The sequence below is a fragment of the Zootoca vivipara genome, chromosome 5, assembly GCF_965207765.1.
Source record: "Zootoca vivipara chromosome 5, rZooViv2.hap1.1, whole genome shotgun sequence".
Lineage (NCBI taxonomy): Eukaryota > Metazoa > Chordata > Lepidosauria > Squamata > Lacertidae > Zootoca > Zootoca vivipara.
The window spans coordinates 33,998,377-34,012,234 of NC_142588.1; the positions used below are offsets into that span (position 1 = coordinate 33,998,377).

At 42.2% G+C, this 13,858-nt stretch overlaps 1 protein-coding gene across 6 annotated transcripts in view; it reads right to left on the minus strand.

Moving 5' to 3' along the window:
* PLCE1 (phospholipase C epsilon 1) overlaps window positions 1–13,858 on the minus strand; it is a 129,697-nt gene that overhangs the window by 114,755 nt on the left and 1,084 nt on the right. Inside the window, exon 2 of one of the 6 annotated variants that reach the window (XM_088670331.1) lies at window positions 9,974–10,060. The exons of the other annotated variants lie outside the window; for them this stretch is intronic. The gene's annotated coding sequence lies outside the window, so the exon portion shown is untranslated. The remainder of the gene's footprint in view (window positions 1–9,973; window positions 10,061–13,858) is intronic. 6 annotated transcript variants of the gene reach the window in all.

The window sequence follows — 13,858 nt, forward strand, 5'->3', positions numbered from 1 at the left end:
CTGTTACAAATTAATTTTCTTTGGAGGTCTTTAAGCGGAGGCTTGACAGCCATCTGTCAGGAATGCTTTGATGGTGTTTCCTGCTTGGCAGGGGGTTGGACTGGATGGCTCTTGTGGTCTCTTCCAACTCTATGATTCTATGATTCTATAAATTGACCACAAGTGCTCCATCTCAAGCAAGTAGGGAGTATTATCCCCACCAGAAAAGGGCAAATGGATACCCAGTTACCAACAAAAATATCATCTTATTTTTTTATTCTCTACTTTCATATTCCCACAAAGAGTCTATCTACATGCAGAGCTCATCCTACTGCATATTCAAAACTGATTAAATATCTGTTACGGAATATTTATTCAACAGCATTCTTCTTCATTTATAAAGTAAGTAAAGCTGAACTTCTGAATCACACACATAAAAGGCAACTTCATTCCTTTTAATATGGTCAAAATCTGCTATTTTTTCATGTATTTTAGTATTAATGGGAACCCTATTTAGAATGCCACAAATAATATTTGGTCAGCAAACAAGAACTGTGCTTGCTTTAGCTTTGCCAATTACATCAGTCTCTGGGAAGAAGCCCACCTCAATAACTGACTCGTTCAGAGTGTGAAATCATTTGAGAGCTCTGTTACATTAAAGCAGGGGGAAAGTCAAAACAGATTTTTTTTTTTTAAAAATCATTCTTACTGCCTGATATTTTCTGGTTACTCATCAATATGGGTAATTAGACAGTTTTCCTTAATTTTTTTTTTAAGTCCTTGTTTTCAAGCATATTATTTTATACTTGTCCTTAAATATCAGCTTAAGAACAGATTTTTAAAGTTAGTGACTACATTTCAATCCAATATAATCAATTCAGAGGTGTAATTTGTAGCTCCCAGTTCAAAAGTGAAACATACCTAATCAATGAAACAAAAACAGCTGAAAGTTGTAAATTTTTATTTAAAAAACCTGATTTGGGGGTTGAATAATTTCAATTGCAACTGTAGAAACAAGATATGAATAAACTATACATGCTATTTAGTTTCTTCACTGCCATTTCATAGTGGTTCATGTTTGTTTTAATACTGTGTTACTATGTCAGGAGTTTTGAGGACAATGCACGAAAATGTCACTAATTTTTCTTCATCCAAGATTCTAGCTAAAGCCCACCTTTGAATTCTGTCCTCGGAATTCTGTTTTTCCGAATTCTCATAGGAATTCTGCTTCACAACCACCTGACCACCTGGTAGGTTGAGTACCTTGGGGGGGGGGATCAGCCAGTAAACAACTAACAATTCAGCGGTTCCTAGACTGCGGCTAGCAAAAACAAAGAAGCCCACAGTCTGGTGACATTTTTGGACTATGCCCCATCTACATGATTGCAAAACACCATGTTTAGAACAGTTTTGTAACTGTACTTTTCACAAAGAAAATACCACTCACTGTGAGCTGTGCTCTGGACATTTTGGATTTTTCCAGCCTTCAAGTTGCCATAGAACTCTTGTTTTTGTTCTAAACAAACCAACACAGCTATCCCCTCCCAGATTTTCCAGAATGCATATTAGAAGGGACTGGGGAAATCAATCAAAGGGCAAAGAGTGCTAGAGAGAGCTGAGGGTTTCTGAAGTGCAGAGAGAAAGTGTCTAGGCAACTGGGGATGGGAATTGGTTTCTCTCTATAAATCTTGTAGGGTGGGGACAGGGGGGTTAATAATACAAGCCTGGCGCAAAGGAGGAGTCAGCGCTACAGTGAAAATATGTATTCAGGAAAAAAACATGTCACAGCTTTCTAATTAGGACCGAAACTTGGCACTGATGGTAATCACTATAGATCAGTACACATCACTACAGATTTTTTAGAATAATTCTCACAGCAAAATTCAGTCGGCCTCTCAAGCGGCAGTCAAACAGAGTCTTCATGGCAATAAGTCAGTGCCAATGTCTACTTTATCTGAGAAACAATTGGATCACAATTACTTGCAAGTAAAGAACCACTACTCCCGTCAACTTTTGAAATGGCAGTCTCATTAATATATTGATTAGCTGCTAAGAGTGGGCAATAAAGTGACCAGCTGCACAGATCAATAACAAAATTAGCTGGTATTGTAAAAATAATATTGGCTGAGAGGCAATGACATAAAAGTTGAAACTTGGCTTAAAGATAGGATGATGAAGAAGAAAATGGAAACAGTTTTATTATTTAAGAAATAGCAAGGTCTCAACCATACCCAAAATTAATTAATATCACAATATGGGCAGAGTCCTATTTCTAACTAGTTGAGAAGTATAGCAGCAGAGATAAATTGTAGCACACAGAATTTCTAAAACAAGGAATTTACTTACAAGAGGGCTGGTGTGTTTTGCCTACAGTGGTACCTCGGGTTACAAATTTAATTCGTTCCGGAGGTCCGTTCTTAACCTGAAACCGTTCTTAACCTTAGGTGCACTTTTGCTAATGGGGCCTCCCGCTGCCGCCGTGTGATTTCCGTTCTCATCCTGGGGCAAAGTTCTCAACCCAAGATACTACTTCTGGGTTAGTGGAGTTTGTAACCCAAAGCGTTTGTAACCCGAGGTGCCACTGTATTTACTAGCATCAGCCTAGGTGGAAATTAGAAGGCAGGAGGGAGGGAAGGATTACCCTTCCCACTAATTCTTCTCTACACTAGATGTATCAAGTTAATTTCCCCTTCAGGCAAATCTCAAGGCTGACTGGGGGAAATGGGGTGGGGAAGTGTTGCAAAGGAGAATCAGCTGGCAGGGGAGATTTAAAATGCCCCTTCCCATGTGCTATTTGTCTTCTGTGAATGACCCTTGCATTACAAGGCAAACATGGGTCTCTCTGTGCAACATTCCTCAGGTATTATTATTCCAAACATTTGCATAAACCTGTCTTCAGCAAATATATAATCTCTGTAATATCAACTGAACAGGGTTTACAGCATACAGCACAGAAGTAATGTTATACTCCACCCAAAGTAGTTGTTAAACAAACAAACTTAGATGTGGTGCAAATAGGACTAGATGTCTACTTTAAAGTACCACTGGGTTCAAAAGTACTTACTCCTTGCTAGGTGTTTATAATATTGCAGCCTAACTGGCTCAATTTCATTTTAGACAAAATAAAAGGCGTGCTTTATATCACTGAAATGTAAATGAAGCACCATGTAAAAAAATGAGTCCATACTATGCGTATCTACATTTCAGTCCATCAGTCAAGTGTGTTATCTCATGCACATTAGATGTTTTTATCATAAGATATATATGCAAACCTAAATTTGGCAAAGCTATATATTTGCAGCCTAGTATGTCAGTTGTTATTTTATCTGTCTCTTCTGTCCTAAATATCTATGTTCACATTATTTCCACTTTTCTTTTAAGATAAAAACTTTTTACAGAAAAATGCATCAATACAGAAACAATTACTGTTTTGTGAATGAAAGTTTCCCCTGACCTACTGAATTTCAAGTCCAAGTCCATGTATTTTATGTGACTTTATGAAATGTCAGCATTCCACAAGGATGGCAACCCACTTGCCAAGAGAAGAACAATAAGTGACCACTCAAATTTCCTAGACTGATCTCCTACAGCTACTAGAACAGACATAGGCAACCTTGGCTCTCCTGATGTTTTGGAACTACAACTCCCATGATCCCTAGCTAACAGGGCCAGTGGTCAGGGAGTTGTAGTTCCAAAAATATCTGGAGAGCCAAGGTTGCCTATGCCTGTACTAGAAAATCATCTGGGTGGAAGTATATATGGGAAACATGAGGACTAGTAATAAAACAACCACGACCAAGATAAGGGCATACAAAGTCTATAACAAGCATTCATTATATGAATTTACAGCGCACTTTCAAAGGACTTTGGCTTTCCAAACAAGAGAACAGATTTTCCTCTACTGAATGTGCACTTCTACATCTATTGTCAAGGCTACCCTCTCACGCCATAAAGGCTCAGTTTTACACTTTCTTCATTTAACTACTACAATGGAAACATTAATCAGGGGAAGGGGCATACTGTAGCTCATTTTGCAGACTGAGTGGCTGGCCTCTCCAAATATAACTTCTCATCAGGAGATGAAGGGTGGGGAACCTGTGGCTCTTGAGCTGTTGTTTGACAACACCAGCTGATGAGTGGCGATTAAATCCTGATACCTAAACTGTGGAATCCTGTTCCCAGTTCTCCAAGAATTCTCCAGGATTATAGACAGAGGCTCTGAGATTACATCTGCAAGTTCCTTAGTAGCCTTGTAGTTCCTCAGACCTTGGCTATCTCATTTAAAGTTGCTAGGTGTTCCCTTACCACCTCTTTTCCTATCTTGGGCTGTAAGCTCTCTCTCTCTCTACATCATTTATTCAATTATCACCAGGTTGAGCACTATTTTCCTTTTGAGTGAAGACACAAGCAAAATAGGCGTTCAGCTGCTCCTCCTTCTCTCTATATGTCACCAAATACCATTACTCTGTCTTCTACACTCAGAAGTCTGACTACTTTCTTGTTCTTCCTCTTGCTTCAAACATAGTAAAACAAGAACAACACCCATTTTATTATTTCTAACCTCTCTTGCAAGACTGACCTTGTTCTGAACTGTAGCCCACCTGACCTTCTCTGCAAATATTGGGTGGTTTTTTATATTCCTCATTCATGATTTGCCCCTTTTTCTTTTTCTTTTTATATCTGCCTCTTTTAAATCTCAGCTCAAGGCACAAAAACTTATTTAGATGCCTCCCACTTTTCTTTCTTATTGGAATTGTTTGCAAATTTCAATTGTGCCTTCTCACCTTTAAGAAACTCCCATCTATCTGGACTCCCTTCTCTGAGTATTTCTGACCATGGGATCTCACCCAGATTTTCCTTGAGCTTCTTTCAAAGGACTTTGGCTTTCCAAACAAGAGAACAGATTTTACTCTACTGAAAGTGCACTTCTACATCTATTGTCAAGGCTACCCTCTCACGCCATAAAGGCTCAGTTTTACACTTTCTTCATTTAACTACTACAATGGAAACATTAATCAGGGGAAGGGGCATACTGTAGCTCATTTTGCAGACTGAGTGGCTGGCCTCTCCAAATATAACTTCTCATCAGGAGATGAAGGGTGGGGAACCTGTGGCTCTTGAGCTGTTGTTTGACAACACCAGCTGATGAGTGGCGATTAAATCCTGATACCTAAACTGTGGAATCCTGTTCCCAGTTCTCCAAGAATTCTCCAGGATTATAGACAGAGGCTCTGAGATTACATCTGCAAGTTCCTTAGTAGCCTTGTAGTTCCTCAGACCTTGGCTATCTCATTTAAAGTTGCTAGGTGTTCCCTTACCACCTCTTTTCCTATCTTGGGCTGTAAGCTCTCTCTCTCTCTACATCATTTATTCAATTATCACCAGGTTGAGCACTATTTTCCTTTTGAGTGAAGACACAAGCAAAATAGGCGTTCAGCTGCTCCTCCTTCTCTCTATATGTCACCCTATATGTCACCAAATACCATTACTCTGTCTTCTACACACAGAAGTCTGGCTACTTTCTTGTTCTTCCTCTTGCTTCAAACATAGTAAAACAAGAACAACACCCATTTTATTATTTCTAACCTCTCTTGCAAGACTGACCTTGTTCTGAACTGTAGCCCACCTGACCTTCTCTGCAAATATTGGGTGGTTTTTTATATTCCTCATTCATGATTTGCCCCTTTTTCTTTTTCTTTTTATATCTGCCTCTTTTAAATCTCAGCTCAAGGCACAAAAACTTATTTAGATGCCTCCCACTTTTCTTTCTTATTGGAATTGTTTGCAAATTTCAATTGTGCCTTCTCACCTTTAAGAAACTCCCATCTATCTGGACTCCCTTCTCTGAGTATTTCTGACCATGGGATCTCACCCAGATTTTCCTTAAGCTTTTTGAAAACAGCTTTTTTAAAGTCCAGAGTACGCATCCGACTCATACAATCAGCTTTTTCACATTCAGCCTTTTGTTCTACTGAACAAGATTCTCTACACCGTAAAATGATATCCAAGCAGAAAATTATTTAAATGCCGTCTGTTAATGCCCTGTCCTGGTATGAAGGGGAAGTTAGCCAATTAAGCCACTAAAGTGCTGTTCTGTAGCAGAACTCTGAAGATTACTATACATAATTCACTTCAACAGCATTTTTGCTGTCCACAGTAGCACAGATGAAGACAAACATCGTGGGAGGAAACATCACACATCAGAGCACTGCTCCTGTCTGAAACAAATAGCAAAGTCCTCCAGCATTAAGCAAGGTCACAGGCAACTGGAGAATCATCTGTTAAAAAATGATGCTATTATTAGATGCGAGTTATGCAGCAGTTGTGCACAGGAGTAGAATTAAAACATTCTTGCAAGATAGATGCTTGAAATACTATTCAACTATACACCTCTATGTCACCACAGGAACAATTCATGTTTTACTATCAAGATAAATAAATGAACTTGGTCCATTAACTACATAATAATTGGCAACTCTGTTAACAGAGGCGTAGCAAGCCCAGGTGGTACCCGGTGCAGACTTTTTTTTTGTCACACACACACCTCACATGGCTCTGGCTCTGGTGAAAAGTGAAAAACATGAATTGCAAAAAAACCCAAAAAACTAGAGCTTACAGAACAAAACCGACTTCAGATATGAAATCAGCATTGAAAGAACATATAAGAACAGTTGAAAAATCTCATGCAACAGAAAATAAAAAAAAATGTCCCCCAGTGGGGGGGGTACCGAGTGTTACCCCCCTGCAGGGTGGCACCCAGGGCAACCCGCCCCCATCGCCCCCCCCCTTGCTACACCACTGCCTGTTAGGGTAAACTGCACAGCTTTGGATCCTAAGAAAAGTCAGCTTAAGGCATTGCGGAGGGGAGGGGGAGAGGAGGGCTTCCTTCTGCAAACCCCCTTAAGTTGATTTATCTTGGAATCCAAGTCGTTAGATGTAAATTACTTCAGTTCTGTGGAAGTCAGTTAGATACATAATCTAACGCACATGAGTTACATCTGTGAATACATGATCTCCCCAGCACAGGCGGGCAGGCACCGCAACGTGGACCTGCTTGGCTCCAGTGGCGAGGGCTGGGCTGGCACGGTGGGCTTCAGTCACACTCTGTGATCCACCCCTGCCCGTGCGCACGTGCCCGGCTGGCGATGACAAACAACACTACGACACTGCTTCCCTGCATAAGGTTAAAAGGTACTAGCCCACCTCTTTGCTATCAAAGCTTCTAATTGCATTAACCGGGGGGTTGGGGGGAGGTTTACAAAGAAAAAAGAGAGACTTGTTCGAAACGTAACCTGCAGCCTAAAGTGGTACAGTACACCCTAGTGCAGGGGTCAGCAAACTTTTTCAGCAGGGGGCTGTTCCACTGTCCCTCAGACCTTTGGGGGGGGGGCCGGACCATATATTTTTTTTGGGGGGGGGGAGAACAAATTCCTATGCCCCACAAATAACCCAGAGATGCATTTGAAATAAAAACACACATTCTACTCATGTAAAAGCACACTGATTCCCGGACTGTCCGCAGACTGGATTTAGAAGGCGATTAGGCCGGATCCGGACCCCGGACCTTAGTTTGCCTACCCATGCCCTAGTAGCGCAACGCATTGTACTTATTTTTAATGGTAATGAGGTAATAAAAGAAATTATGCTCTGAAAAGACGGTTAACACAGTCAGGGGCAGAGGAAGTGGGTGCGGGCCGTCCCAGGTGTCACTACTGAGAGGGGTGACAAAATATTGGGTGGCAATCACTGCGGGGCCTGCAGCGTGCCTGAGCCACACATCTCCCCTGGGTGGCTCCGCGCTGTCCAAACGATCCGCTACCTCCCTGCCCAGGTGTAGGGCGGCTGAGTGGGAGGAGGCAGGCAGACTCCAGAGGCCCTGTGGCGCGCCTCGCCCCTATGGCAGCTCGCTCCTCCCTCATCCCGCCCCTATGGGTGCACCACCCCAGGCGCCTGAGCAGCTTCCTCCACCGCTGAACACACTCTATGTTGGGCAGAAGTAGTATTGTGAATTCCCAACCTAGGAAATATTTGCACAAGCTTTTTGCAGCAAACACCACATGACACCAACTCTTGTGCTTGTATACAGAGTACTCAGTCACACCCTTAACATACATAAGTACAAGTACAGAACAGAACTAAACTTGAAATGAAAGTAGAATTTCTCTTTGCAACGATAAAAAGTGTTCTAGGCCCAACACTTTTCATATAGCAATGTGAAAACCATAGAAACCATTGCATTTTTTTAAAAAAAATGTGAAAAAACATACACATTACTGCCTACCGGTATTTTGTGCCCAGAAAAACTTTCAGTCTTCATGGGCTAACTGTTTATTTAAAACATTAGGCTACATACTCATTAGTGAAACAAAGGGCACAATCCAGATAAAGTTATTAAAGGGATTTAAATAAGCTCACATTTCTCTGAGTTGCAGCCAAATATAGTAAGTAAACAATCGTAGTACTGTAGAGTTGGAAGGGGCCACGAGGGTCATCTAGCCCCAACTGCCAGGAATGCAGAAATCTTTTGCCCATATTTCATATTTATGATGGACCACCATCTTTGGGGGGATTATGTTAGCTTTTGAGGCATATGTCCAGTAGAACAGGAATGCTAAAGATGAGTATATGGGCTTTTTGTTGTTCTTTTAATAGCATATCTTTACTGAATGTGTGAAGTACTAATTCCTCCTTGTGTATAGTAATGTGGAAAGGCGGTATACAAATTGAAAGTGAAATGAAATGATGTTCCACCCAGGGAGGTAGGAAGATAGGGGCGGTGGGGGCAGGCCGCCATCGTGGTGGCCCGCCCCGCCCCTGCATACAGCACATCCCGCCCCAAAATGTATGCCCCGCCCCTGCACGCGGCATGTCCCGTCCCCGAAACTCGCACCCTGCCCCTGCGCACGGCACTCCCCGCCCCCAGAATGTGCGCCACATCCCTGGGGGCAGCGCGCCTGCTCTCCGCCCCCGGTGGTGGAGCATGAAGCTCCGCCGCTGGTTCCACCAGAATCTTTCCTGGTGAAATTAAATAGCAGTTTTTCTGAAGCATTATTACAAAGCAGTTTACCAACAAGGAAGGGCAAGGGGGGGGGAAATCTGTCCAGAAAACGACAGGACAAAGTGGTGGTGAAACAACACTAGTCCCGTAAAATAGCCTCTTATGTTGTGGTAGCCACAGGTTTGAGAAAATACCCAAACTATAGCCATGATTTTTCCATACTTTAGATTTTTTTTTTTTAAAAAAAGCAGATTAGCTACATTTTTAATACACTCCAACTACCCTTTCAGACTTAGCGTGTAGTTTTCCACCCTTGCAACATATGGGTGAAGTGAGGTTACTAATCTACTTTAATTACTGTGAACATGGAACAGATTTACCACCATAAAATTCATGCGTATATGACCTTGTGTTGGGGTTCAACAACCTCCTATGATGAAGAGCAAGGGCACCAGTCCAGGACTCTCCAGCAGATCTCCAAAACTCCTAATGACCCCAGTGAGCCATCAAAACTGAATATCCCTTTCCCAGTACCAAAGGCCCCCACACCAGCTACCTAGGTTCCTAGCCAATTCTCATACACTCTCCTATCTCCCCCAGGGCCATAAAAGCAGAGGTGATGGCAAGTCAGGCAGGAATTTCAGAGATACCACTGTGAGGCTACTCACAAGGAGCACATAGAAACCCCTGATCAGATCAGGGCCTGACTGAGAGCCAGGAAGCATGGAGTCTTCGGCTCCTATAGCCCTTACAGCAGGCATCCCCAAACTGCGGCCCTCCAGATGTTTTGGCCTACAACTCCCATGATCCCTAGCTAACAGGACTAGTGGTTGGGGAAGATGGGAATTGTAGTCCAAAACATCTGGAGGGCTGAAGTTTGGAGATGCTTGCCTTACAGTCTGTGCTCCTTCACTGCTGAAGCAAAAGTTGCTTCACATAATTTCCAGCTCCAATGTGAAAACTGACACTTTGTTTGTAATGTCAATTCACTTTTACCTTGTTTATTTTGTTTTCGTTCTTATGTTTCTTGTCTTTTGTTCTTGTGTTTATCTTGTATTTTTATGCTGCAAACCGCCCTGAGATCTACAAATGAAGGGTGGAATACAAATAAATGCTACTCATAAAAAACAATTAACTACCATCATACCATCTTCTCTACAAGGCATTTAAGGTGACATGTTCAAAATCATTGTATTGTGGGCTGATAATAGATTCATGAAATGAAATAAAGTCTCAATGCCTATACTGTGAGGAGAGAAGAAGGGTTGTGGGAACACAGGTGGTTGTGTGTTTCATTTTTAGCTTTGAGTGAATAGGTGCAAGTATTGTAAAACTGAAAACTGTCTTGGGTACCTTGGCAAAAAGTCTGTACTGTATATAAAGCCTAATGATGCATTTCACATCCAAGTCGCGATCTGAACCCAAGGTCTCTCCACTCCAGTCCAATTCCAAAAGAGAGAAGTTCCTTCCTTTTCCTGAAAAAGCCTAAAGGAAAGCTTTTTTGAAACGTTTTACTCATTCTTTGTGATCAGTAGGACAAAAAAAGCATCATCCATACAGAAATGAAGAAAAAGTTTAGTCAGGCCACGAATATAGAGGCGGTGTGAGGAAGAGATGGCAGCCAACCCCGCAACAACTAGCTCTCAAAAGGGCTAGGCCTGGGAACTTAGTAGAGCTGAGGGTGGTTTTCAGCATGGGAAGAAAGGGAACATTTTTCGGGAAACTAGAAGCAGGCAACGACCTAGTTTAAAACCAGTTTAAAACTACGTCTTCCTGTGTGTATGTGTGTGTGTGTGTGTGCGCGCGCATGCATATGTGATGACAAATTCAAGTGGGGGGTCTTAACTTCGCAGCAAAAAACAAACTTTGATTATTGGGAACCTTGAAGCAAAGGTGACAACAAAGCTGTTAGTGCCCCAAATCCTATTCTAAAGTGAAGGCTACAATGGGTTTTACTTCTTTTTTTCTCATGTGTATGTGGGTGCAGAATATGACATTTTGACACAACTGCTTGCAAGCTGAGGCCTTAGGGGCATTCAGTTGCGCTTGCTTCTAAGTAAACACAGGGCCATAGGACCATAAGAGTTGGAAGGGACCCTGAGGACCATCTAGTCCAACCCCCCCCGTAATGCAGGAATCTCAACTAGATCATATATCACAAACAGCCATCCAACCTCTGCTTAGATTAAACCTGCAACCTTGATGTTATCAGCACCATGCTGAGTCTAACCAAGTGAGCTATCCAGACTGACAGTGTAAAGCATGGGTAGGCAAACTAAGGCCCGGGGGCCGGATCCGGCCCAATCACCTTCTAAATCCAGCCCGTGGATGGTCCGAGAATCAGTGTGTTTTAAATGAGTAGAATGTGTGCTTTTATTTCAAATGCATCTCTGGGTTATTTGTGGGGCATAGGAATTCGTTCTTTCCCCACCAAAAAATATAGTCCGTCCCCCCACAAGGTCTGAGGGACAGTGGAACAGCCCCCTGCTGAAAAAGTTTGCTGACACCTGGTGTAAAGAGTCACCAAGCATGCTTAGTTGTATACCAGGGGGGTGGGGGTGCCATTTTGTGTGCACTTTTTGCCTTATTAGCACCAAAATGATCTCAAACACCACACCCGTTTAGGTAACTTATTCATAAGTCTGGAGGGAAATATGGAGTGTATTCACATCAGTGTATTCAAGTAGATTTATGCAAGAGATGCTCCTTCGGGAATCCTAGGCCACAGCAGCATTTCCACTTAACAAGTCCCATGAGCAGAGCACTAATATATTTACATACCCAATATAGAATTGGTGTTTCTAGGGCAGATGTTCTGATTTCTAGGACGTGTAAAACCAATACACTTTCCATATAGAAGCTAAACATTAATTGTTAACACCAGTAAGGGCATTGCTGCACAAAAGGTGCCCCAAGCTTGTATTGGTTGCACACTAAAGACACCAAAAAGAGCAGCATTTTTTTTTAGTTATTTAGCAATTTTATTTTCAAGGGGGGCATTTGGATCTTCAATCTTAGTCTAATCAGAACAAGATAACATTAAAAGCTAAATAACTTTTACGGTTTTATTTTTCTTGTGCATCCATTCACAGGAAGGGTTTTGTGCAACTCACAAACCAGTAAGGCTTTAGCTGAGGGGTTGGAAATGTGTGGGCCTTTAGGCAGAGGCATACCTTAGGGTCCCTTGCACCCTTGGAAGGGAGATGTATCAGCATGCGCCCCCCCCAATCACTTTACTGCAATAGCCACATTAGAAATTACTACATTTTACGAGGTCCAAGTACTCAAAGCATCCGGAGTCAAGGCAAGGTGAGGAAGAGGAAGGGCAAAAAACACACACCTTTATGCTGCGGTGCAAGGATGGAAAGATTCTCCCATGTTTGATCTCACAATAACAGTGGCATGTCACCACACACATATACATAATACACTCCATAGTCTCCAGTGGTCTACCTTCATACCGTTTTGCTTTTCTCCTATCGCTCAGCTCCCAGCTCTTGTCTAAATTCAGGACCTTACACAGATAACTAGAGACATTTTGGGGGTGATTTTTGCACCCCTTCTGAGCCTGCACTCCCAACAAGGGCCAATTTTGCCAACCCCTAGGTATGCACTGGGTGGCAGGGCTATCCGATCTAATCATGAACAATCACCTTTCATGAGCACTGAACACCTACATTAGGCTACCAAAGTACAGGCCAGCCATTTGCTTTTTAATAATTACAAAGTGCTTCAGTATTGGAGTTCTAACAGTGGGAAAGATCAGTAGAGTTTTCAAATAATTCTCAAGACTCACACTTTCCATTTTCAAGGCTGAAACAATATGCAACTAAAATGAATTAATACCATGACCTCACTCGGAACTATCCAATTTTTTAAAAAATAAATTTATTTCTTCTGTTTAAAAATCTTCCTTTTTTGAACATCCAGCCACAGGAAAAGTTCTGTACAATTCAAAACCGAAATCAATACTCCATTGGGAACGTTGGCTTTAATGACTGAGCTTGTTAATTTTGTTATGGCAGACCACAGGAGTTTGGACTCCCTGGTTATGCTGAAAATTAGCGGAAAATAAGTGAGCAAGATGGGAAGACCTGAGCATCTCTCATAGCCAACGACATCACTCACATTTTAAAACGCTGCACATCCTACCCTAGTACAAACCCCCAACAGTATCAACTAATGTAGAAGGAGAGTATCACATATTCCAATGAGCAAAATATTGCCCATTGGAACATCCCTTAAGGACAACTTTGAGGAAAGAGATGAGGGTTGTATGCAACACATAGGATTCACGAATGTATTGTGCAAGAAATTGATGCTGAGAAATCATACCAGCAGCCAAACGTCTTCATCCTTTCCTCCTGCATTCATAATTTCCCCTTTTCCTACACAGCGCAGGAAGAGGTGGGTGGAAGAAGAAGAAGAAGAAGAAGAAGAAGAAGAAGAAGAAGAAGAAGAAGAAGAAGAAGAAGAAGAAGAAGAAGAAGAAGAAGAAGAAGAAGAAGAAGAAGAAGAAGAAGAAGAAGAAGAAGAAGAAGAAGAAAGCAGCGATGCCAAATGAACCCTTTTCTCCTCCCTGTAGGAAATCTTCAAAGACTATCACATCACGTGGGGAAAGATTAGCATCCTTACCCTGAGACAGCCGGTCCTCCTCCCTCTCCCCCTTTTTGCAGGCGACGATTCCACATCCATTGAAAGGTGACAAAACCTTTCAAGCAGACAAACAGAGCTGCCCTTGAAGCGACCCTGCAGGCCAAAGGGTGGAAAGGAGTCGGCTTCCTTCCTCTTGTTCTCGACTTTGGTCACTGAATAATCGGGGGTGTGGGAAGCCCTTTCTAAAGGGAGTTCATTCATTCATTCTTTCCTCCCACCTCCGCC